General features: G+C 45.2%; 1 long non-coding RNA gene across 4 annotated transcripts in view; it reads right to left on the reverse strand.

The window, feature by feature from the left end:
• The window catches only part of LOC144780855 (uncharacterized), an 800768-nt gene that overhangs the window by 654680 nt on the left and 120816 nt on the right, over nt 1-25272 (reverse strand). For 3 of the 4 annotated variants that reach the window (XR_013600814.1, XR_013600815.1, XR_013600813.1), the window contains exon 3: nt 24391-24471. The exons of the other annotated variant lie outside the window; for it this stretch is intronic. This is a non-coding gene — a long non-coding RNA (uncharacterized LOC144780855). The remainder of the gene's footprint in view (nt 1-24390; nt 24472-25272) is intronic. 4 annotated transcript variants of the gene reach the window in all.

The following is a 25272-nucleotide window of genomic DNA, read 5'->3' on the forward strand; positions in this document are numbered from 1 at the left end:
GTTAAGCCGAAACGCGTCATGGCAGATTGGTGTAGGTCTAAAGAATAAATAATTTGCACCAACTTTGGGTCTCGCTTCCTCTATCTAGCTGATTTGCTGATTTGCAGAATATTTGGACGTCTACGTACTGCAAATATTTTCGGGAGTGCTTCCCCAGAATCAGCGAGACCTCTCCACGTTTAGGGCAGGTACGGCTTGAAGCAGCAGTTCCGTTTTTCGGAACAATTCCTCAAAATACTCTGAGTAGGAGTCGCAGTCGGAGCCCCAGGAGAGTCGGAAGCTCTAACAGCAACACAGGGAAGGACCGAAGCGGTTCCGGGTCAGAGGTTGGCGGCGGCTGGTCGAGGACGGGAGCTGCAGCGGGAAACCTGAGACGCTGTTGGAACTCTGCGGGAAATCCTGTGTGGAGTGTGCAAGGAACCTTCTCCCCGGCATTGTTTTGAAAGGAGTTTGGTTTTCCTACAACAGACTTGCCCATGAAATACACACCATGTCTGCAGACACGGTAAGGGGGCGTGTGGAGGCATCGAGGGGTATGTTCTCGGATTTCCGGCTGGGGAAACACCAACTAACATATCTTCAGGTGCACTGCCGGAACCTACCAATAGTGCCAAGGATTTGTTCAAGGCGTTGGAGAAATGTTGCAAAGGTGAGCAAGCGAAATGGTGGGAGCATAGCTCCCTGTCGGGGTATTTGGAGGTGGGCAGGGTGCCCCGTGGTTTAAGAATAATGCTTGCCCCCTCCTATGAAAACCCAGACCCCCTAATGCTTACCGCCTGGGCCCAATGCAACCTTGACTCATCGCGACGTTTAATTGAAATCCTCATTCAGTTTGCGGAAAGTGATAGAAACAAACTACTGGCTGAAATAGACAGAATCAACGGTGAAATTGACAAATTACCCAGCTCACCCGTCATAACTAAGTACAGGGAGGATATGGTCGCGAGACTCAAACGTGAAGAAGACATAATTAAAAAACGTAAGGCGTTTAAATTCCAACGCGATCGACTTGATTACGAGCATGGCCAGATATTTACGTTTTCCAAAAAGTATGACAACATAAAATCACACCAACAACAACAAAGGAACATTGTCAGAACAAATCCCGTGGCACCATCTACAAGCATTGAACAGGCGGAGGCCTCGTCAATATCTGAAGAAATCTCACAGATTGATAGTGAATCAGACACAGAGTTAAAGCGTTGTCAAAGGTCGGGGTTACGCAAATTCACCCCGGGACAAGAGTTAGAGGTAGTTCAACAGGACCGAAAGCAGACCCTCCGCTCAGGTACCCAGGGAGATGCCGCAAACAAATCCTAAACAGGAAACGCACCAAAAGGAGAAAATGCAACAAGAGGAGGAAATGCGAGAGGGAGGCAAAAGAGACAAAGGGGCAAGTGGCAACAAAAATAAGCACTCAAACAATAGATGCCAAAACTGTGGTGAATTTGTCGGACGTAGTGCTTAGCCCAGGAGAAACAGCCATTCTCTCTCTGGGTTTAACTTATAGCGCCCGAGGGGATTTTGACTATGCCAGCACTAAAATTGACTTATTTAAATATGTCCGCAAACTGAAATTGAAAAAATACCATAGTTCGCGCAAACCCAATGAAGAAATCCTGTGCACATATATAACCACAGCACCTAATAGTCCCTTAATCCTAGGACTAACACTAACTCAAGAACTGATGGAACTCCAAAATGAGGAAGGGTCTAATCAACCGGTCCCCGGCTGGGGGCCAATCACAGCAATAGAAAAGACTCCTTTTAGACCTAAATTCAAATTCCGTCCCTTGATGTTAAAGGACAATTTGGACCTGTTCCATGAAAGAGTATCTTCAGAACTAAAGAATTTGCAAATTAAGATTTCAAATGCAACGAGAAGACGCAACTACCGCGACATGGAATACCACAAATTAATGAAGAAACTACGAACTAACAATAATTTGGTCATTCGTCAATCCGACAAGGGTGGTAATGTGTTCCTATGGCCACGAAAAATGTACATGGAGGTGGCACTGAGTCAGTTAAACGACCACAAATGCTATAAAAGAATTAACACCAAGGAAGTACAACTGGCTAGTAATGAAATTAATTCAAAACTGTTGGCATGGAGGAGTAAAGGTCTATTGACTATGGATGAATATAAGTACCTAAAAACTGATTGTCCTACGACACCTGTTATATACTTTATCCCGAAAATCCATAAGAACAGCCAACAACCTCCAGGCCGACCAATCATCTCTGCCCGGAACAGCATTCTGTAAAACGTAAGCAGGTACATTGACTATTTTTTGCAAAAACATGTCAAATTGCTGTCCTTGTTTGTCTTGGACACAGGTGACCTGCTTAAAAAACTGTCGAACTTCAAATGGGAACCTGGCTATTTACTGGTATCACTGGACGTTACATCCCTGTATACTAGTATCTTCCACAGGGACGGAATCAAGGCAGTCCAGTATTTTTTGAACAAGAGACCCATTTGCTTACAGGAACATTCTAAAATGATTGTCGATATGATCACTTTGTGTTTAGAGAACAACATGTTTTTGTTCTCTAATCAGTTGTTTCTGCAGACCCTTATGATACATAAAATGTCCTGGACTGTCCCTAGGCGGGACAGGGACTGCTTCCTCGAGCAGCCCTTTTCTGTTTTTTAACTGACGTAACTTAGAGAACAGAGGCATGATTTAGTCTGGAATCTAGACACAATACAATATACGATAAACACAATAATGACTGAAAAACAAATCATTCATACCACGACATTGAAAACACATTAAATGATATTAAAATAACAGTTCGGACAGAAACATTACCTGGAATACTGAGAACAGAAACACATGAATTTCTCGAGAACGGAACTTACTAGAATTACTAGATGCACTGCTGAAACAGTACGAAACATACCGGTCCCATAAAGAGACACGTCAGGACCCGCATCCACCTAGGTGGACACTTCGTGTTGGATTTGCGTACCCAAACCCACGGACCAGAGACAAATGAATTGACCCTGTCTAGATACTACCCCAGCAACGGTACTCACCGGGCAGCAAGAACGGAAGGCCTCGGACTGGACTGGACTGCTACGACGACGAACTACGAACTTCGGACTTCAGTTACAGGTGGGCCTCCGGATACCTCGGACCTTGAACTCTCGGCTTGGGCTCTGGTCGGGACTCGCCGCGTTCCTCCACCGCCTCGTCTGGATGCTGGACCGCAACCTCCGTCTCCTCCGTGGGCCTGAGGGATACTTGAAGCAGAAATATCTGCACGTGCACGGTATGGTTCCGTCACGGCTGCAGAGGATCAGGGGGCCTGCGTGGCTTCTCCGGCGCGTGGGGAAAGGGCAAGTCCCTGTTCGGGCGCCATTATGTGGTAAATAAATAATTAAATACCGGTTCTATTTTTCAGGATACTCGTACAAACAGATAGCTCAATAAATAAGAGTCAGGATTCGAGGTATCTTGAGTTTTGCAGGTTTTAATAAAGCATAAAGGACAGGAACAGGATAACCTGCATGGGAATGGGATGGTACGGCAGCTGCCAGGGGGCAGGGTCTGGATGAGCAAAAAGCTGGCTTTAATAACAGTGCATAACATATATATACTAAAACAAATTACATTACATTCAATACAGTAGGCGTAGCAGTGGGCGTGGTTTGTAGCAGTCGCGAAAGATAAGGCATAAAGTGGGTGTAACAAGAGGCGTGTACAGGGCGTATACATAGACATGTGATGTGAACGTAACAGAAGTGTCATGAATGGGGCGGAAAACATGGAGGGGGCTACCTAAGGAGCCGGGACCTCTAACCTAGTGGTGCGCGCAAACGGGCAATGACGTGTTACTAGGGAGAACTGGGGGCTATGACTTCTGCGCTAGAAGAGGAGACTAAAGTCTGGAGTGTCAGGGCGACATGTACCTAACGCCTATCTGGTATCTGGTGTTTAGAGAACATGTTGATAGAATCCAAAAGTTATCAGGGTAAAGGCTAACAGACTCTAAGACTGGTGCATGCATTATTCTACATGTATTGCGTGTGCGAGGAATATTCTATGACCATTAATACAGTATTTCTCTTACATGGAGACATAAAGGCTAGACTATGACTGAAACTATTGATGCGATTCAGTAGCTTAGGAATGCAGAGAAGGAGAGCTGGACTGATAACTAGAAGCATAACATACTCTTGGCAGACAGGCAGGCAGAGCCAGGCCGAGCCGGGCACTGTGAGGCAGGAAGTAAGTGAAGGGTCAGGGATGCAGGTGGGGGCTGTATCGCTCCTCGGAGAGGGTTCAGGAGACAGGAGCTGAATCTGGTGTCCGGGCCCTTTTGAGGCCTAGAAACGGGGACTTTATTCTGAATTAACGTGCACACTGTGAAACGTGGCAACATAGGTTTACATAGGCCTTATACTCGTAGCTTTCACGAGAACTGGAAACTGGCATACTAGAGATGGACACAACTATAATTGCGTCTTTAATCGATCAGAGGGGAATACATATGCATATCGATCATGCACATATAACATAGGATGGGGAACACGTAGGGACACAGAACATGGCAAAATTTACTTTTCCACATTCCCTCCTTGTCACTACGTTTCCCTCAGGAAACATCAATATTCATGATACCATCTATCATTTCATACAGTATCATTTGCTCGTCTCGAATTGGCTTGGAACGGGACTTAGGACTAGGACTAGGAATACAGGATGTAGCACAAATGCCGCAAATCGCAGGGCCACATTGTAAACAGAGGCAGCAACTGAATATGATCATTACTGCTATACCTAGGAATGACAATACTTTCCATCCCCAGGCAGAAATTATACTCCAGAGCCAACCGGACCATGTCCAGGTGCCTGGATTCTGGTGTATCTGATGGGCAATTTTATGAAGTCTGGTTATAGCTGAATAAACAGACGGCGCGTTATTAGGAATGAAAATGCAGCAACTAGATCCGATGACTCTACATGCTCCTCCTCTATCGGCCAGTATGACGTCAAGAACGAGACGATTTTGGAGCACAACAAAACGCATAGCAGATTGCTCTTCGGTTAAGTTACCTAGAGCAGAAGTAGTCTCATTCACTACTGCTTCAAGGGTTCTGGTTAACCTACAAATTAACTTACTATTCTGGATAGGTCCTATAAAGAAGAAGAAACCTTTATTGAAGTCTGTATACTGTTCTAGAGCAGTTTCATTTTGATCGACAATCGGGGACTCGATCTCCCTTCTATGTCTAATGTGTACTAGATGTGTGTTTCTATGATAATCGGATGGGGCTAGGAAAACTGGTGGCAGTAGGAAGGCAATGTAACAGGTTCCATCCCAATCGAGGGGCAGACGAACATATGCGGTCTGACCACAAACAAAATAAGAATGACGTGAGGCTTTGAAAATAGATTTCCCACTGTCACTATACTTGACAATAATAGTGCAATCACTATGTCCTACATGTTCGGAACCATTCTTTCTGACACATAATTCGCCTTTGACTGGTAGTACTGAAATAGCAGGTAAATCTGGAGTGGTATCGGACTGAACATTCAGGACCATAAAATTCGAGGAATAATTACCTAAATCATATACTTCATTTTCTAGATCTAACCCTGTTCTATGGGTGAGACCTTGTTTGTCTGGGAAACATGTACTATTCAGAAGGGACATATCAGTTGAGGATGATGTTAACGTGGACCATGCTCCACACGAACCATTATGCGAGAACGGATAAGGGAAGAGTGGCAGAACTCCCTTCGGTGTCTGGAAAGGGGGGAGTCGACCACACACCCAACAATTAGTGGCATTGCTGGTCTGGTGTGAATAGTGTAACATTCTAATAAACGTGTTATTACGCATAGCAAGACGATAGGACAGCTCGTGAGGAGGCAGATCGCTAAATGTGTGCTCTACTGTAGCATTAGAAAACTTATTTACATGAGAAATTGGAAAACATAAATGTAATGCATAACTTGTGCAGGTAACCATTAAACTCAAAAATAGCAGAAAACTTAGAACAATGATACATTTGATAGAGTTTTGACTAACTCTCTCACTATGGAGGTCTATCTCATACATGTCAGAAACCTGTCTAACCGTTTCACCCGAGAGGGATTTAGACAACTAAACTGGCTGACTTATTTTACTAGACCTGAGTTTCTTTTTATACTCCTGCTGCGGAGTTTCCTCTAACAGGGGAGGCTTGAGTTCAGAGTCAGTTTTTAGGCAGTCCTTAGAAATGTTCTTTGCAAATGTTTTTTCACGCAATCCATGGAATTTCTTGATGTGGGACAGATGGACCCAGCCTTTCCTGCCCTCCAACTTGGCCGCGGTCCTTGTGGTAAGTAAGACTAGGAGGGGCTCCTTCCAACGGGGCTCCAGCGGACTTGAACGATCAAAGTTCCGGACAAGTACAAGGTTTAGTATTAGCTTGCCAGGTACTTTCGACTTTCAAAACTCGATTTTTAACTTGTGGGCTTGAATTCTCGACTAGTTTAGTAACAAAAAGATGAGGGTATGACTCGCTACTTGTCTTCAGACCACTGTTAATAATAAAACATTTCTCGAATCTAGAATAAAAATCACTAGTATCTTCGTCTGGTTTCTGTTTACAGGCTGAGATGGCATCCCAGTCTTCCTTTTTCGTGGCTAGTAATCTTGGCAAAACTTGTATCAATAACTCAGGCAATTCTTTACATTTGTCTCCTAGACCGGTACCTGGTACACGTGTATTATCTTCAGCTTCTAGAGCTGTGCAATCTATCTTTTTCTCTCCCACCTCCCATTCTTTTTCCTTGAGTTTTTCATATATGCCCGCAGGCAACAGGACTTTTAACATTTTAATTATATCTGGATACGTGTATTCTCCCATACGGAGCATGTCTTTTAATTCACGGTGGAACCCTGCTGGATCTTTATCGTGACAGGGAATTAACTTCTTCATCTCTAAGAGTTCCATCTTGGTAATCGGGGTGTAAACAAATACTCGTTCTAGATCACCACCCGCTGTCCTAACTGGGTGCACTTCTCGTAACGGATGCTGTCTATCTATGTAGAATGGTTTACTTTCGGGGGGTGAGACATGAACAAAATACGGGTTCAGGAACGTTCGGTATTTGTGGCGCTGTTCTAGAATGACACTAATTAAATCGGTACCTAGACCTTTCCATCTATACTGTAGTAACTCGTTTAATACATCATGTAACGGACCTGGATCAGAATGTTGACCCTCATACAGAGTGATGAGGTGCTGGATCATATACATACCCACCAGTCGCTGCTCGGCTGGGGGCAGTTTCAGAAACGATTGTGCCACTATTTCGTCTGGAAAAGTGGTAGAATCAGTAGTCCATCGGACTGCTGATCGGGCTAGTTCTTGTTCATGTAAATGTATGTATGTAAATGTATAGGCATTTATATAGCGCACTACTTACCCGTAGGGTCCCAAGGCGCTTCGACCGCTGCGAAACCCTTCCTGGCTTCCCTGAGAGATGGTCCCTTAATGGGTATCTCCAGGGTGAGACCAGGCATCCCCGGCGGTCTGGTGGGGCCGTTAGTGAAGATGAGGCAAGCTAATGCCCAGAGTTGCCGAGTGTGAACGCTGATCAGAGTGGGCACCGAGGCGAGAGAATTATCGAAAGGTCCAGAAACCTGCCGCGCCGGGAATCGAACCCTGGTCCCGGGCCGTCCTCTGCTCTCGGGTCTGCCGCCTCTAACCAGTGAGCCACACTACTTGCATAGTACTAAGTTCACTATAACCTATTCGTGATTTCAGAATTTTATCGGTAGCTTGAAATACTTGTTCGAGAGAACACTGTTCTGGTACTGGAGAAGGAACAGTTTTCTTGTAGTCTAGACTTGAATGTCGGTCGGGAAATCTAGTTTTACCTACATACGCTATTCTGGTGGGATTCTCGTCGTCTACCTCTTCAGTAGAAGAGTCATTTTCTTTCTCGGTTGCTTGTGTTGCTTCTCGTTTCTCGTGTAACTTTATTATTTCTTTACGGATTTTCTTGTACATACTCTCTATACAACCTAGTGTCTTGTGTCTTCCCTCGGCTATATGGTCACTCCACCTGGTCAGGACTTTCATTTCTTCTGGATCTTTTCCAGGATAATCTTGTTCCCTTATTAAACAGTTAATTAGAAACTTTAAAATCATGAGCTGAATCTCGACTTTTCTTTGGACCATGGTGTCGCCAATACTTTCTGGATCTCTTCCTGTACGGATGAAATGATATATTCTGTCTAGATAACTTTTCATATTCGGCAGGGTGTCCAAATACTCGGTCACCCTTCTTACACGCAATGAATACAAGACCATATCATCATCGCCTGGGACCGGATCATAACGGCATTCAGTAAGTGCTCGCTTGATATCTGCAACTGACTGAAGTTTGGGTGTATGCTGTAACGCTAGCTCATGTAGCGTCATACGTCTGTGTTGAGGCGGGGTACGAGGAGAATCTCCTCCCGCGGCTCCTAGACTGGAATCGTCGGTGGGTACTGTACGGGCTGGGAGAGTGACTGATGTAGCGGGTACTTGTACTGTAGGCTGGACCGGGGGTACCGTAACAGGTGCTGTAACGGGTGCCCCGGTGGCTGGAGGAACAGGAATTACATTATTTACAGGAGCAGGCGGAACAGGATTTGCATATTCTGGGACTGTATCGTCCAAATAGGACGAGAGAAAAATATCAGCTGCGGTCGGTTTATGACGTAGCTTGGTCGGAACTAATGGTGGCGGAAAATTACTGGATGCTTCCGGGGTTGCCTTTTGCAAACCCTCGGCAAGAAGAGGATACATACCCTTAATAAGGGCATTCCTCTGTCTGTCTGACTGTTCGGTTTTAACTCGTTCACCTATTTCGATTAGTTCCCTTTCGTGGGCTCTTTCTGAGGATTCCCTACTTAATTCTGATTTTCTGAATTCTTTTTCGGTTCTTTTATGAGATTCTTTGCGCCATAACTCGATGGCATCTTTCTGTGACTGTCTGGCTTTCTTTTTCCATAATGCTTCTTCTACTCGCATGATGCACTCGGCATCCCATGTGCCTGATACAGGCCATCTATATTTCTCCTCGAGATCTTTAGTATACTCAACCCATAAGTCTAAGTACAATATGGCACTTAAGCCATGCTTATGATACATAAAATGTCCTGGACTGTCCCTAGGCGGGACAGGGACTGCTTCCTCGAGCAGCCCTTTTCTGTTTTTTAACTGACGTAACTTAGAGAACAGAGGCATGATTTAGTCTGGAATCTAGACACAATACAATATACGATAAACACAATAATGACTGAAAAACAAATCATTCATACCACGACATTGAAAACACATTAAATGATATTAAAATAACAGTTCGGACAGAAACATTACCTGGAATACTGAGAACAGAAACACATGAATTTCTCGAGAACGGAACTTACTAGAATTACTAGATGCACTGCTGAAACAGTACGAAACATACCGGTCCCATAAAGAGACACGTCAGGACCCGCATCCACCTAGGTGGACACTTCGTGTTGGATTTGCGTACCCAAACCCACGGACCAGAGACAAATGAATTGACCCTGTCTAGATACTACCCCAGCAACGGTACTCACCGGGCAGCAAGAACGGAAGGCCTCGGACTGGACTGGACTGCTACGACGACGAACTACGAACTTCGGACTTCAGTTACAGGTGGGCCTCCGGATACCTCGGACCTTGAACTCTCGGCTTGGGCTCTGGTCGGGACTCGCCGCGTTCCTCCACCGCCTCGTCTGGATGCTGGACCGCAACCTCCGTCTCCTCCGTGGGCCTGAGGGATACTTGAAGCAGAAATATCTGCACGTGCACGGTATGGTTCCGTCACGGCTGCAGAGGATCAGGGGGCCTGCGTGGCTTCTCCGGCGCGTGGGGAAAGGGCAAGTCCCTGTTCGGGCGCCATTATGTGGTAAATAAATAATTAAATACCGGTTCTATTTTTCAGGATACTCGTACAAACAGATAGCTCAATAAATAAGAGTCAGGATTCGAGGTATCTTGAGTTTTGCAGGTTTTAACAAAGCATAAAGGACAGGAACAGGATAACCTGCATGGGAATGGGATGGTACGGCAGCTGCCAGGGGGCAGGGTCTGGATGAGCAAAAAGCTGGCTTTAATAACAGTGCATAACATAAAAAATACTAAAACAAATTACATTACATTCAATACAGTAGGCGTAGCAGTGGGCGTGGTTCGTAGCAGTCGCGAAAGATAAGGCATAAAGTGGGTGTAACAAGAGGCGTGTACAGGGCGTATACATAGACATGTGATGTGAACGTAACAGAAGTGTCATGAATGGGGCGGAAAACATGGAGGGGGCTACCTAAGGAGCCGGGACCTCTAACCTAGTGGTGCGCGCAAACGGGCAATGACGTGTTACTAGGGAGAACTGGGGGCTATGACTTCTGCGCTAGAAGAGGAGACTAAAGTCTGGAGTGTCAGGGCGACATGTACCTAAAGCCTATCTGGTATCTGGTGTTTAGAGAACATGTTGATAGAATCCAAAATTTATCAGGGTAAAGGCTAACAGACTCTAAGACTGGTGCATGCATTATTCTACATGTATTGCGTGTGCGAGGAATATTCGATGACCATTAATACAGTATTTCTCTTACATGGAGACATAAAGGCTAGACTATGACTGAAACTATTGATGCGATTCAGTAGCTTAGGAATGCAGAGAAGGAGAGCTGGACTGATAACTAGAAGCATAACATACTCTTGGCAGACAGGCAGGCAGAGCCAGGCCGAGCCGGGCACTGTGAGGCAGGAAGTAAGTGAAGGGTCAGGGATGCAGGTGGGGGCTGTATCGCTCCTCGGAGAGGGTTCAGGAGACAGGAGCTGAATCTGGTGTCCGGGCCCTTTTGAGGCCTAGAAACGGGGACTTTATTCTGAATTAACGTGCACACTGTGAAACGTGGCAACATAGGTTTACATAGGCCTTATACTCGTAGCTTTCACGAGAACTGGAAACTGGCATACTAGAGATGGACACAACTATAATTGCGTCTTTAATCGATCAGAGGGGAATACATATGCATATCGATCATGCACATATAACATAGGATGGGGAACACGTAGGGACACAGAACATGGCAAAATTTACTTTTCCACAGGTTGGTGAGTAGCAACACGTGTGTCTATATGGGTTATTAGTTGGTTTTTTGAGTATCAGAATGAGTGTCTGTATGGTTTGGTGGCGGGTATTACTTAGGGCACAGATGCATGAATGACTGACTCACTGTTTGTATGTGTTTTGAAGACAGCATGTGTGCAGGACTGCATGGGTGGATGAATGTGTGTATGGGTGTGCTAGTGAGTGAATGACTGCCTCAATAGTGTCTTTATGACTAAGTGCATATGTTTTAAACATGTGTGAGTATCGATGTATATAAGTAAGGATATACGACAGTGACAAATTCAAAATGTTCCTGTATAAATAAGTATGTGTTTTTATCACAGATTATTTAAGAGAGTAAGTATGTGTACATTTCTGTAAAAGTAAGTGTAGTGGTGTGTGTATAGCTGTATATGCAAACAAATGGATGTGTGATAGTTTATTTGCATATGTGAGTATGTGTATGTGTAACTGTATGAATGAGTGTCCGTGTGTAACAGTATTTATAAGTATATGAGTGCATATGATGAGTGAGAATATGTATAAGTGACTATAGAGAACTGTTGGTGAATGAGTGCATGCGTATGTAGATGGCGGAATTACTGAATAGGTTGTTGGTAAGTGGTATTGGTATCTCCATTTTTTTTTTCATTTTTACTTTCTATTTCTGAAGGTGTGTATCAAAGGTTATATTTCGCCAAAAATAGGTCTGCCATTCTTTCACAAGGATGATATCATCAGTGATGTCATTAGTGATGTTATTTGAGATGCCATCAGTGATGTCATGAGTGATGTCACTGACAATGTCATGAGTGATGTTATATGTGATGTAATTAGCAGTGCATTGCGGGGGCGCAAGTTATAGTTAGCTGAGCTAACTATAACGGAGGAATTTCAAAGGTTTTGTTGATAGAAATGTTCAGCTAACTATAATGTGTGAAAACTAGATTTTTTTCAATGAATTTCCATGGTTTTTTAAATGCTAATTCCTAACTATAACGTGTGAGAAACCTATGGTTTTTTCAATCAATTTGCAAGGTTTTTTAAATGCTAATTCCTAACTATAACGTGTGTGAAGCCTGTTTTTTTCAGTGAATTTCATAGGTTTTGTAAATGATAAATTGTAAATGTAATAATTATTATGTCTTTCTTTTTACACTAATTTCTTATATTTTTAATATAAATATTTATATGTATGTAATTTTTTATATTATATTTCATATTCTTATTATAAAATAATAACAAAACTAAATTGCAAAGTAATTTTTGGATTCATTATTGCTTGACTTCGGTTGCAAGTATAACATAACTCCAGCAATGCTCTGGGGCTCTATGCTCACAAAGCTGTATCAATCCTTACACCTGCTTCAAACATGTGCAAGGTTTTGACGCAGCATAAGCTCAAAAGCTCAAAAGTGACTGAATGAAATGTTATACATTTCACTCAGTCACTTTTAGGAGGCGTTGCTGCACCCCCTTCTGCACAGGAAAGCCTCTTCTGGCGCATGGCTTTACAATGTAATGCACCCTCCAGATGCGTCACATTGTTAATAGCACACACCATGGCACATCTTTTGCACCACCGCTGTGTCACAAAAATGACGCAACGGCTGTGTAAAAGAGGCACAAGGGGATTGTAAATCCGCCCCTAACACATACAAATTCACCCAGGCAGTTTCACCAGCAATGCAAATTGAAGCATAGACTTCTAACATATTTATGTACATATGTTACATTCAAGTTCTACTACAGTATACTATAGGTAAACACCTTATAGATTTATGCTATAGCACTTCCTTATAGCTCTGCACTTTCACATTCTACATACACTAGTAATATATTCATTCATTCATTTATGAACTACACATTCATTCTGACAAAGTTTTACACACTAACATAGAAATATAGTTCTTTCTTTGACCAGTGAAGGTAGTTCTAAAAAGAACTGTTTTTTTTGTTTTGTATTTTTTCTGAGTTTTCTCAACAAATTCCAACCGGGACAAAAGAATGAAAAAAAGAACAACTAATGTCGAGGACAGCAATGATCCTGTATCCTGCGTTTTATCAGTTCGATAGACTGTTTCCCATAACACAAAAGTTTATCGCAATAAATGCAAAGAAATTTTACTTTAGAAAAAGTCAGAATCAATATGTGGGTGTGGACTGCTTGCTGAAAATACTGCCGCAGATGATGTGCTTGGTGTAGCAGCAGGTGGGTTCTCGTGCAACCTCCGTCTTTCAGCTCGAGCAAAGTTCTTGGGGTGTAAGTTCTTCACTTATCGCACCATATTTGCTGTGCGAAAGGAGTATTTTTTACATGGATCACCCCTTGAAAGAGTTGTTTGGCAAATTTTGCCGGTTACTTTTGCAGCATTAACCTTTTTTTGACCTTCTAGAAAAGTGAAAAACTTCCAAATTAGAGCTTCTTTCCTCTTCTTTGGAGCTTCTTCAGGAATGAAATCTCCCTCTGAAGAACTGATGGAAGATGACTCCATTGCTCTTACTATGGTGATCTTCCTTCTATTTGAGAAGATTCTCAGAAGAAATGCTTCTTCTTAGAAAGTCAAATTCGAATAATTATAATGGGATGGAACTTTCAACACCCGCAATAGGAAAAGTTATGAACCAATCAAATCTCTACTTTTAAAGTCACATGGCTTTGCGTACGCCTATGATGCGCTTGGGCAGCTCTTTCAATACGAGTACGCATGATCTTCTCCTGCGATTTGTGTAATTCTTTTTAAAAGTAATATAGGATAATTAAAAGTATTTTAAAAAAATCATAGTTATCCCAAATGTCTGCCCTTAGTCTCTACATTAAATATATACATGTTTTAAACCAAGTAGAAACATTGCCCCCTTTTGCGTACAGAACGCTGTACATGATGTCACACCGAAGCTTTAATGCGACGCGTAACGTCAAAGCATATTCGTATCGTATGCGCGGGTACACACCGAGTATGATAAACAGTACAAACTATGGTGCGATCACCCTCTCAGTGACAAATCAGAGCTCAGGGCACGCTAAGGACAATGATTAGAAGTGCTGACTCATTGCAGAGCCGATTCTGGGCCTGCCTCTGCGCACATGATAAGACCGCCCCCATCTCTCTCTGTTGTTAATTGTTGGTGCACACACTCACACTTGCACATGCGCGGTGCATGCCCGCCCACACTACCCACATCCCACCACCAAGCATACTTGCTATCATTTAGCCTGGAAACCAATACATTAGCCAATGTGATGATCCCCCGGGGCCATTATTCTTATAGACCGCGAAAACACTACCAATGACGGCCCTGGGCTTGGTTTGGTCAGCCCCCGCGGTTCCCATATAATGCCGCACTGACGTGAGCATGCTCTCTTTTGCCTGCCTCTGCTGCGATGACAGACAGACTGTCGAAAACACCCCAAACTCAGCAAAACTGCAACCTTTCAAGACACGACAAAAGACAACAGAAACAAAGGTAAGAGAAGACGTCACAACATCAGCCTCCACTGTAAATGGTATATGCATAATACTATTTTTTTATCCTTCATATGCCTTTCCTACCCCTCAATGGTTTTAAATTGTACTTACATAATTGAAATATTTCTTTATAAGTCACGAGGTCCTATACACCTCTAATCCTAAAAATTGTGCGTGCTTAAATTTCTGTGTCGTATTTCTGTACTACGCCACGTGCTTAGGCCTCCATGATAGTATTTTTTTTTCTGCGTCACGAGGCCGTCCCAGGCCTTTATCAACTTATTGATCTTCCTTTGTTTGCTGGAGCTGCAACAGTCTTAACTACGGAATATTAAGAACCCACATTAAAATTTACTTTTGATAGTAGTTACGCAACTCATTTTACAATGACTAATCAAAACGTCCTTTTGTTTCCTTCAGCAAACATCCTTCAGAAGCAACCACTGCCTATCGAGCAATGGAATTCTCTGCAACTTATTGAAAATACTTTGACGTATAGAAGCAGAGTTCAAGTCGAATGATGAACTCCGGTGGCCGCACTCTTTATACAAGGTAAGCACAGCAGCCTATATATACAATGCCTTCATAGCAATGCATAAGAAATAAGTCGCCATAACGGGCGTCAGTAATGCAGTAGGCACTTCCATATAGACACCACTTGAACGCGGCACTATAACAAGTAAAATGTACCAGGTACACTGCACTCGTAAAACTGTAGTGTAACTTTTATTTATGAAAGGAGAGGGGGCCATATTATCAAACCTTGGCAACAGAATTATCGCCACTTTATCGGCAGGAAAGTGGTGATAATGGGTTTGATAATATACTCTATGGAATTCCAATCGAAACTCATGTTAGATGTGAAGGACATGTGACATGAGCTTCGATTGGAATTCCATAGAACATATTATCAAACCCATTATCGCCACTTTAGCGACACTTTCCTGCCGATAAAGTGGCGATAATTTTGTCGCCCAGGCTTGATATTATGGCCCAGAGTGCGTAGTGTACAGCAGCTTCTCTGTAAAATGTATAATTACCTCCGAGGGATGTATGACGTTACAACGCATACTTTTACTCCGCATACCATTACAACGCGGTATTTACAACGAATACCGTTACAACGCATAGCGCTTAGAGGTGCTGGATAGTGGTAAGTATAATTTTCTATTCCAACTCCAGTCCCCGTGGACACTAGGGAAGGTGTTGGATAGAAAATTAAACTTATTCCCTATCCTAGAGCGCCCCCCAGCGCAATGCGTTGTAATAGTATGCGGAGTAATGGTCGCGTTGTAGTGGTAGTGCGGAGTAAAAAATGCGTTGTAACAGGTGTACACCCCTCCGAGCAGTGACAACAGATAGGTTACAACAGTCTGCCAAACAGATCATCAAACTTATTACGCCACTTTTGAGGCACTTTTAACATGGGTAAAGTGATGCAAAGAGCTAGTAAATCTACTTCTGGTTCCACAAAAAATCTCAACTTCAGACTCTGCAACACAGTTTTAATGTTGTTTTCTCTCTCTCTCACTCTCTGTGACATCATTTCTCTTTCTCTCTTAAACTTAGACACTTCTGTCTGCTTGGACGTGTAGAAGATCTGCTTAACTTAAGTTGTGAACTCCACTTCCAAATGTGTTTGGCGCAAAGTTTATACAACGGTGAGCACAGAGGCCTAGATCTACAAATCCTTCATAGGAATCCATTATAAATAATTCGGCATAAGGGGCGTCAGTAACGCAGTAGGCACTTTCATATAGACACCACATGAACGCGGCACTACAAGTAAAATGTACCAGGTACACTGCACTCGTAAAACTGTAGTGTTGGCTTTATTTGTGAAACGAGAGAGGTCCATATTATCAACCCTTGGTGACCAAATTATCGCCACTTTATCGGCAGCAAACTGCCGCTAAAGTGGCCATAATAGGTTTGATAATATGCTCTATGGAATTCCAATCGATGCTCAGGTTAGATGTGAAGGACATCTGACATGAGCTTCGATTGGAATTCCATAGAGCATATTGTCAAACTCATTATCGCCACTTTAGCGACACTTTCCTGTCGATAAAGTGGCAATAATTTTTGTCGCCCAAGGCTTGATATTATGGCCCAGAGTGCGTAGTGTACAGCAGCTTCTCTGTAAAATGTATAATTACCTCAGAGCAGTGACAACAGATAGGTTACAACAGTCTGACAAACAGTTCATCAACCTTATTACACGACTTTTGAGTCACTTTTAAAATGGGTAAAGTGATGCAAAGAGCTAGTAAATCTACGTCTGGTTCAATAAAAAATCTCAACTCCAGACTGCGACACAGTTTTAATGTTCTTTTCTCTCTCTCTCACTCTCTGTGACATCATTTCTCTATCTCTCTTAAAATTAGACACTGCTGTCTACTTGGACGTGTAGAAGATCAGCCCACCTGAAGTTGTCCATCCCAGTGGCTGCAGTGTTTGGCCGCAAGCTTTATACAACGGTAAGCACAGAGGCCTAGATCTACAAATTCTTCATAGGAATGCATTAGGAATAAGTCGCCATAACGGGCGTCAGTAACGCAATAGGCACTTCCATATAGACACCACTTGAACGTGGCACTATAACAGAACAGGAATATACGAGTCAACACTGCACAAGTAAAACTGTAGAGTTACCACAACTTGTAATGCTTCAGCTCATTTACTCACATCTACATAATTCTAAATTCTAATTTTCTTTTTTCTTTTGCAGATTACCAATCGGACACCTTTTGGAATCCATTTCACAATTTCTTTATAACATTGTTTAACTTATTTTGCCAGTTCTAATATAGTTATAATTGAGTTTCGTTTATATTTATTGTTTAATAAAAGTTAATTAAAAAAAGCTACATACTTCTTTTATTTTGTGGGTGAGGGGTTTGACGGTCCACAATAAAAATAATATTGAAATACTATAGTAAGATATTCAAGACTAGGATTGAAAACTACTGAGTTCTAACTAACTGATATAATAAATACAACTGTGAGAAACTACTAAAATGGCGGTGGACGGAGTACGTAATCAACGTTTGGCACCTCGGCACTACCTTTCAAATAAATATATAAAAAATATGACTATTAATACTGTACAAAAGTACAGCACCGGATGAATCACACGAACAGGGAAAGATTTACTAACTGATATAAACAAAGGTTTGCTTTTTGAACTTGAAGAAAAAAACCTGAACTTCGAAACGACGCTGAGCATGCGAAGAGAGCACAACTGCTAGACCAAAAAAAAGGAAAGTTTTAGATATGAAAGGCGATTCATTATCGCCGCTTTTATCGACAGGAAACTGCCGATAAAGCAGCGATAATGTGCTTGATAATAGGCCCTTGTAAAGTCCCATAGCAGCCCGGGTTCTGATTCTAACCTAGGCTGCTATGGTTCTTCACAAGTACATATCATCAAGCCCATTATCATGTATCGCCTTTTGTTGACAATATAGACCATTGCTCTTTTTTTATCACCAGTAAACTTAGATGCATATTATCAAGGACCGGTGTTAAAATGATCGCAGTTTTATTGGCAAGAAACTGCTGATAAAACGGCGATAATGAGCTTCATAATATGGCCTTGTTATTTCCCATAGAACCCCGTGTTAGCACCAGAACATACACTTCCATGGGAATTTACAAGGACGTATTAGCAAGCCCACCCTCCCAACATTAATAAAAAAACTCCAGACAATGTACGTACCCGGAGCTGGAAGGTCATTTTACATATCACTGCCTCAGAAAGGTGGTGTTCCCCGTGACGTGTACGAGGAGAGAGAGAGACCTCAAAACATTTAGAAAAAAAAAAAGACCCGAGGGGTGCCGCTCACCAAGACTGCGGGGAGTAGGACCGTAACCCCCCGCATACTGCATACCTCAAAATCAAACCAGAGGAGTGCCGTTCCCCAGTGCTCGGGGCACCTTACAAGCCCCCATTATGCAGAAAAAATGCCCCCGTAATTTACCCCCCTGGGACCTAATGAATAAAACGGACTTCTACTTTTTTTGTTCACCTTTTCCACCGCGTACAAGTACTGCACAAGTACCCCACCATTTAAAAAAAAATATATATATATAATTTGAGCCTAAAGATCCATGTACCAGCCCCTAACCAATATTATAGGCTCAGAATGTTTCTACCCTGCCCCCTTTCCTTATTTCTCAACTTTGTTTTACTGTTTTCTTGTGACTCTGCTCTTCCGACAAACAACATGGCTACAACTAACTGTATAGGAGCAATTTCAATTGTTTTTTTAAATGCTAATTCCTAACTATATAAGGCCTGAAACCTATGTTTTTTTCAGTGAATTTGCAAGGTTTTTTAAATGCTAATTCCTAACTATATAATGCCTGAAACCTATGTTTTTTTCAGTGAATTTGCAAAGTTTTTTAAATGCTAATGAAATGAAATGAAATGAAATGAAAAAGAAACTTATAAAGCGCTCTGTGGCCAAGCGGCTTCCTGGCGCTGAGGAACACATCAGTAACTGCCTAACAGGTGCGGGAGAGTTTTAGCCCGGGAAAGCCTGCAGAAAAAAAAAAGTTTTGAGGGCTTTCCGAAAGTGAGAAAAGATGGGAATGGAGCGGATAGGGAAGGGAAGAGAGTTCCAGATCTGCGGAGCACGCACAGAGAAGCGGGTGCCCCCTGTTCGGGACTTACGGAAGCGGGGAACGTGAAGGAGAGAAACGGAGGAAGATCGGAGGGAACGGGGAGGGGCGTGGGAAGAGATAAGAGAGTTGATAAAGAGAGGGGCGGACCGGGCCTGTGCCCGAAAGGCCAGGCAGGCAAGTTTGAACTGGGACCTGAACTGAACGGGAAGTCAGTGAAGGGTTTGTAGGGCGGGAGTGATGTGGGAGAACTTCGGGAGACGAAGGACAAGACGGTCCGCCTGGTTCTGGATGGCCTGGAGACGACGAGTCTCGTAGGTAGGAATGCCTACATACAGGCCATTACCATAATCCAGGCGAGATGTAATAAGGGCAGTGATGATAACTTTGAGGGCCTCCACAGAAAAAAAACGGGAAATCTTACGGATGAGGCGGAGGGAAAGAAAACAAGAGGATACAACAGAACTAATGTGCGCGTGCATCGAGAGATCATTGCTGACCTTGATGCCCAAGGTCCGAACAGAGGGAACCGGGGAAGGTGGAGGACCAAAAGAAAGGGGCCAGTGGACAGAGGACCAAGGGTTGGAGGGGCCACCAGTGAGGACAAGCTCTGTCTTATCGGGGTTGAGCTTCAAATGATTGAAGCTCATCCACTGAGAAATAAAGACAAGAGTCGACCTGAGCTTGGGGAGAGAGTGAGTGGGGGAAGATAGATCGAAAACGAGCTGGAGGTCGTCAGCGTAATTATACACTGAGACCCCCAGCTCAAGAAGCGAAGAGATGAGGGGGCGGATATAGAGGTTAAAGAGAAGGGGGGAAAGAGAGGAGCCTTGGGGTACCCCACACGTGACCGGGAGGGGAGGGGCAGAGAAAGAGGAAAGGTGGACTGCCTGTGAACGTCCCTGCAGAAAGGACGTGATCCAAGAGAGGGCAACGCCCTGGATGCCCGCTGCGCTGACACGGTCAAGAAGAATAGCATGATCGACCGTGTCAAACGCAGCGGACAGATCCAAAAGGACTAAGGCCTGAGGGAGGTTACCATCGGCCTTGCTCTTCAGTTCGTCAAGGACCGCAAGGACCACGCCCTCAGTGGAGTGGCCCGGTCGAAAGCCGGCCTGGCGGGGGGCCAAGATGTTGTTCTCCTCAATGTAAGAAGAGAGACAAGATGTTACATGGCTCTCGAGAATCTTCCCTAAATAGGGAAGGAGGGAGATCGGCCTAAAATTCGATGGAAGGGAGGGGTCCAGGCCAGCTTTCTTCAGGATGGGAAGCACAATGGCAGACTTAAAGAAAGAGGGGACAGAACCCAGAGCCAAACAGGAGTTGAGAAAGGTTAGGGGGGGGTAGGACAGCTAGTAAATAGAGTTCTGAGGATACGAGCAGGTCCGCAGTCCGCCGGGGAGCCGGACTTGACCTTAACAAGGAGGTCGAGAAAAAGCGCAGGTGAGATGGGTGTGAAGTGATCAAAAACGGGGGAAGAGAGAGGGGGAAGGTCCGGTAGATCAAGGTGAGGAACAATCGGGATGTTGGCCTTAATGGTGGTTATTTTGTCAATGAAATAGGTGTTCAACGAGTAGCAGAGGGATTGCGAAGGAGCGGGGGAAAGACCAGCGCGGTCAGATGTAGCAAGGCTGCGGACCAGAGAAAAGATCTCACGAGTTTTGTTAGCCGAAAGGGCAACGCGGTCCGAGAAGTATTTGGATTTGGCTGCCAAGATGGCCGATTTGTAATTGTTGAGAAGGGCCCTGTATTTCAAGCGGAGGGTGGGGCAATAGGTGCGACGCCAGCGACGTTCCGACCGTCTAAGCTCGAGCTTCAGGGATCTAAGATCATCGGAGAACCACCTGTGAGCGTCGTGAAGACGGGCCGATCGAATCTTTTTAAGAGGAGCGGCCTGATCGCAAGCCGAGGAAAGCCAAGTGTGAATGGCATCCGCCTGATTTTCCACAGAGAGGTCGGTCAGAGCGGGGGCCGATAGAGAGAGGGAGGAGGAGAGATCATTGAGATCAACCTTATTCCAGCACCGAGCCCAGATGTTCTTGGGCAAAGTAGCTTTCTCGGGCTGACCTAAGGGGATGGAGAAGGAGATCAAGAAATGATCGGACCAACCACAGGGGGAGATAGAAGACACCAGGGGATTGCAACGGAGAGACCAGATCTGGTCAAGAGTATGACCATGGGTGTGGGTGGGGGCCGAGACGTGGGATGAGAAATTGAGACCGCCGAGAGTAGCGGAGAAGTCCTTCGAGAGGGGGTCCTCCTGCGGGTCGCCCGGCCAGAAATTAAAATCCCCCAGCAGGATTAGCGACGAGTTATCTACAGCCAGGGTGGCCAAGAGATCCTGCAAAGAGGACACAAAAGAGGACATGTACTGAGGGGGGCGGTACAGGAGAATCACCGTGAGGGGAACCGGGAGGTTGAGAGAGCGGGCCACCAGAAAATCAACGTTGGTGATGCCAGGATGCGAAAGGAGCTGGAATTGCAGGGAACGGCGGACTATCATCGCCACGCCACCCCCAATTCTACCATCTGGGCGGTCGGCACGAAGGGCGTAGTGAGTTGCAGGGAGAATAGCAAGAAGGTCGGGAAGTGAATGGGAGGAAAACCAAGTCTCAGTGAGGAAAAGAAAGTCCGGGGGGTCGGTATCCAGTAGGTTGAAGAGGGCGGTTTGATTTTTTACGGCAGAGCGAGTGTTCAAGAGAATAGCAGAGGCATCAAGGGAGCCGGGGGAAGCACGAGGAGGGGGGGGCGGAGAAGAGATTGGAGAGGTAGAAGAAGGCAAAACGACTCCGAGGAGGGGGGGGGGCGTAGATGCCATTCGAGGATAAGTGTAGAGCTACAGATGGGAAAAGAGGGACAGAGGCAGGAAAAGATAAGAGTTGGGCCGAAGAATACGCCAGACGAGGGGCAGAGTCTGTGGCCCCTGGTCCCGGTCGGTCGCGGACGGGCGCAGACGGGCTTGCCTTAGGCGCGCCTTCGGCGCGCAAACGGCGCGCCCGCTGCGCCCGTCCGCTGCGCGAACGGTAGAGGCACATGTTAAGTAGTGAGGGTGGGAGGCGAGAACAGGGGGGCGTGGCCGAAAAGTGGGCGTGGCCGGGAGGGCGCCCGCTGAAGGCGGGAAGCGAGTGGGAGAGCTACCGCTGCAGCGTCCAACTCGGCTGCGCTGGAGGGAGGGAACAAGGGCAAGAACCCAGAGCAGGTAAGGAGAGGGTGGGTTTAAAAAGCGCACTCAAGCGCCAAAAAACAAAATAATCAGGGCTAAATGAGATTTGCAGCTAAAAGCTCCCGCGGAAGGCAGGGAGTGATCCTGTGGCCAGGCAGCTAGTAATCAGCTGTTAAATAGCGTCCCGGAGGGCGTGGCCGAAAAGTGGGCGTGGCCGGGAGGGCGCCCGCTGAAGGCGGGAAGCGAGTGGGAGAGCTACCGCTGCAGCGTCCAACTCGGCTGCGCGGGAGGGAGGGAACAAGGGCAAGAACCCAGAGCAGGTAAGGAGAGGGTGGGTTTAAAAAGCGCACTCAAGCGCTAAAAAACAAAATAATCAGGGCTAAATGAGATTTGCAGCTAAAAGCTCCCGCGGAAGGCAGGGAGTGATCCTGTGGCCAGGCAGCTAGTAATCAGCTGTTAAATAGCGTCCCGGAGGGCGTGGCCGAAAAGTGGGCGTGGCCGGGAGGGCGCCCGCTGAAGGCGGGAAGCGAGTGGGAGAGCTACCGCTGCAGCGTCCAACTCGGCTGCGCGGGAGGGAGGGAACAAGGGCAAGAACCCAGAGCAGGTAAGGAGAGGGTGGGTTTAAAAAGCGCACTCAAGCGCAAAAAAACAAAATAATCAGGGCTAAATGAGATTTGCAGCTAAAAGCTCCCGCGGAAGGCAGGGAGTGATCCTGTGGCCAGGCAGCTAGTAATCAGCTGTTAAATAGCGTCCCGGAGGGCGTGGCCGAAAAGTGGGCGTGGCCGGGAGGGCGCCCGCTGAAGGCGGGAAGCGAGTGGGAGAGCTACCGCTGCGGCGTCCAACTCGGCTGCGCGGGACGGAGGGAACAAGGGCAAGAACCCAGAGCAGGTAAGGAGAGGGTGGGTTTAAAAAGCGCACTCAAGCGCTAAAAAACAAAATAATCAGGGCTAAATGAGATTTGCAGCTAAAAGCTCCCGCGGAAGGCTAATTCCTAACTATATAAGGCCTGAAACCTATGGTTTTTTCAGTGAATTTGCAAGGTTTTTTAAATGCTAATTCCTAACTATATCAGACGTGAAACCTATGATTTCTTTCAATAAATTTCAAAGGTTTTCTTAATGCTAATTCCATTAGCGGATAACGTTTAAATATGTTATTATCCTTGTGGGACCACCTGAGCAGCCGTAGGGGGTGAGGTTGTTTCTACCCTGCCCCCTTTTTGCATTCTACACGTTTGTTTTTCTGCTTCTTTTGTGTCTCTGTCTACCGAGCACAAGATGGCTGCCCAAATTTCCTAGTTTGGACTGTTCACAGCTAATCAATGCAGCCCATGCTCGGTATGGTCTGCGCGCACTCCTGATTGGCTGGCAGTCGTCTGTGAACAGTCCAAACCAAGAAGTGTTGGCCACCATCTTGTTTCTCAGGAGAACTGAGGCACAAGAGAGCCCAAAACAAGAGTGGAAAACGCGAAAATGGGGCAGGGTAGAGATCTCCTGACCCCCTAGCCATTCTCAGGGGGTCCCAAAATCACCTTTCCGCTCGCGCACTTCCGTGGTGCGCCGGGTGCGCTCCCCGGTACCCGTACCTGTAAGCGCTCGAAGTGCGCATATAGATATATGTGTTTTTGAAGTTAATTTTCGTAAAATCCACTGGAGCAATGTTCACCAAATATAGAAAAGGCACTTCTGCGTACCAGTCCGTACAATTTTGCAAAGTTTGGTGCAATTCCATTCAGCGGTTCGGGATGTAGCCGTGTCTGAACGTACTATGGAAATTAACATGGGGAAAACATGTTTTGGGACCCCCCTTTTTCTCGGCCCCCGCATGACGAATCCCCCCGAAACTTCCAGGGAAGGAGCGTAGCGGAGCTCGCCTAAATTTTGGAAAATTACACGCAAATTCCTCAACCGGCGCCAAAGTTATACCCAATAGAATGTTGCGGATTTCCTATGAAAACTAGGTCCTAACTATATATACCTACTGGCTATTGCCAACGTTTCCAAGCTTGCTGCCAAAGAGATCTTCCAGGAGCTTGCAGAGATGTCCTTCACCTGTGTATGTTCTGGGAAAGAAAAGACAATAAACATTTATTCAACTGCCAGGTAATGAAGGGTAACATAGCAAAGAAATAGTGACATATAGTAAAAGTAAGAAGTGAAATGAATTTGTCCTTGCTTCTGTATTGTGTCATTTATTAGTCAGGAGATATATCTGAAGGGCAGTGCAGGATAGAACCCCAACCACAAGAGAACAGAAAGCCACTCAGTTAGGACAGGTAATCACAGGTTAGGTTTGAGCATTGTTACTAGAGAATATCACAGAGATTGCTAAAGTTGTTCTTTTACAGAAATAACTCATCAGAACAGTTGCAGCACCGCCCAGCCAGAAGAGGACGTGGCGTATCTCTTTCTCTCCCAATCCCCTTTCCCCCTCTTTATTGCCAGAGTTTTCTATAGCCTTGGTGTCGGAGTTTGGGAATTGCGGAACAGACATCGGCTCCTGCTGAAGCTAGAGATTCTGGGACAGGTACTTGACAGTTGGTCTGGGCCTATATGCGGTTTCTTGGGTAGCGGAAGGTCAACTGCTTCATTCCAGCAACAATCAATCAATCAATCAATACACTTGTAGAGCGTGCTACTCACCTGTGAGGGTTTCAAGGCGGTGGGGGGATGGGGGGGGGGGGAAGTGCCGCTACTGCTCGAAGAGCCAGGTCTTGAGGTGTTTCCTGAATGTGAAGTGGTCCTGGGTCAGACGTAGGTGGGCGGGGAGGAAGTTCCATGTCTTGGCCGCCAGGTAGGAGAATGATCTGTGCATGTCCTAAATAAGACCTCCACAAGGTGTCTGATGTATGGCTCCAAAATTT

Source organism: Lissotriton helveticus, chromosome 9 (genome assembly GCF_964261635.1).
Source record: "Lissotriton helveticus chromosome 9, aLisHel1.1, whole genome shotgun sequence".
Lineage (NCBI taxonomy): Eukaryota > Metazoa > Chordata > Amphibia > Caudata > Salamandridae > Lissotriton > Lissotriton helveticus.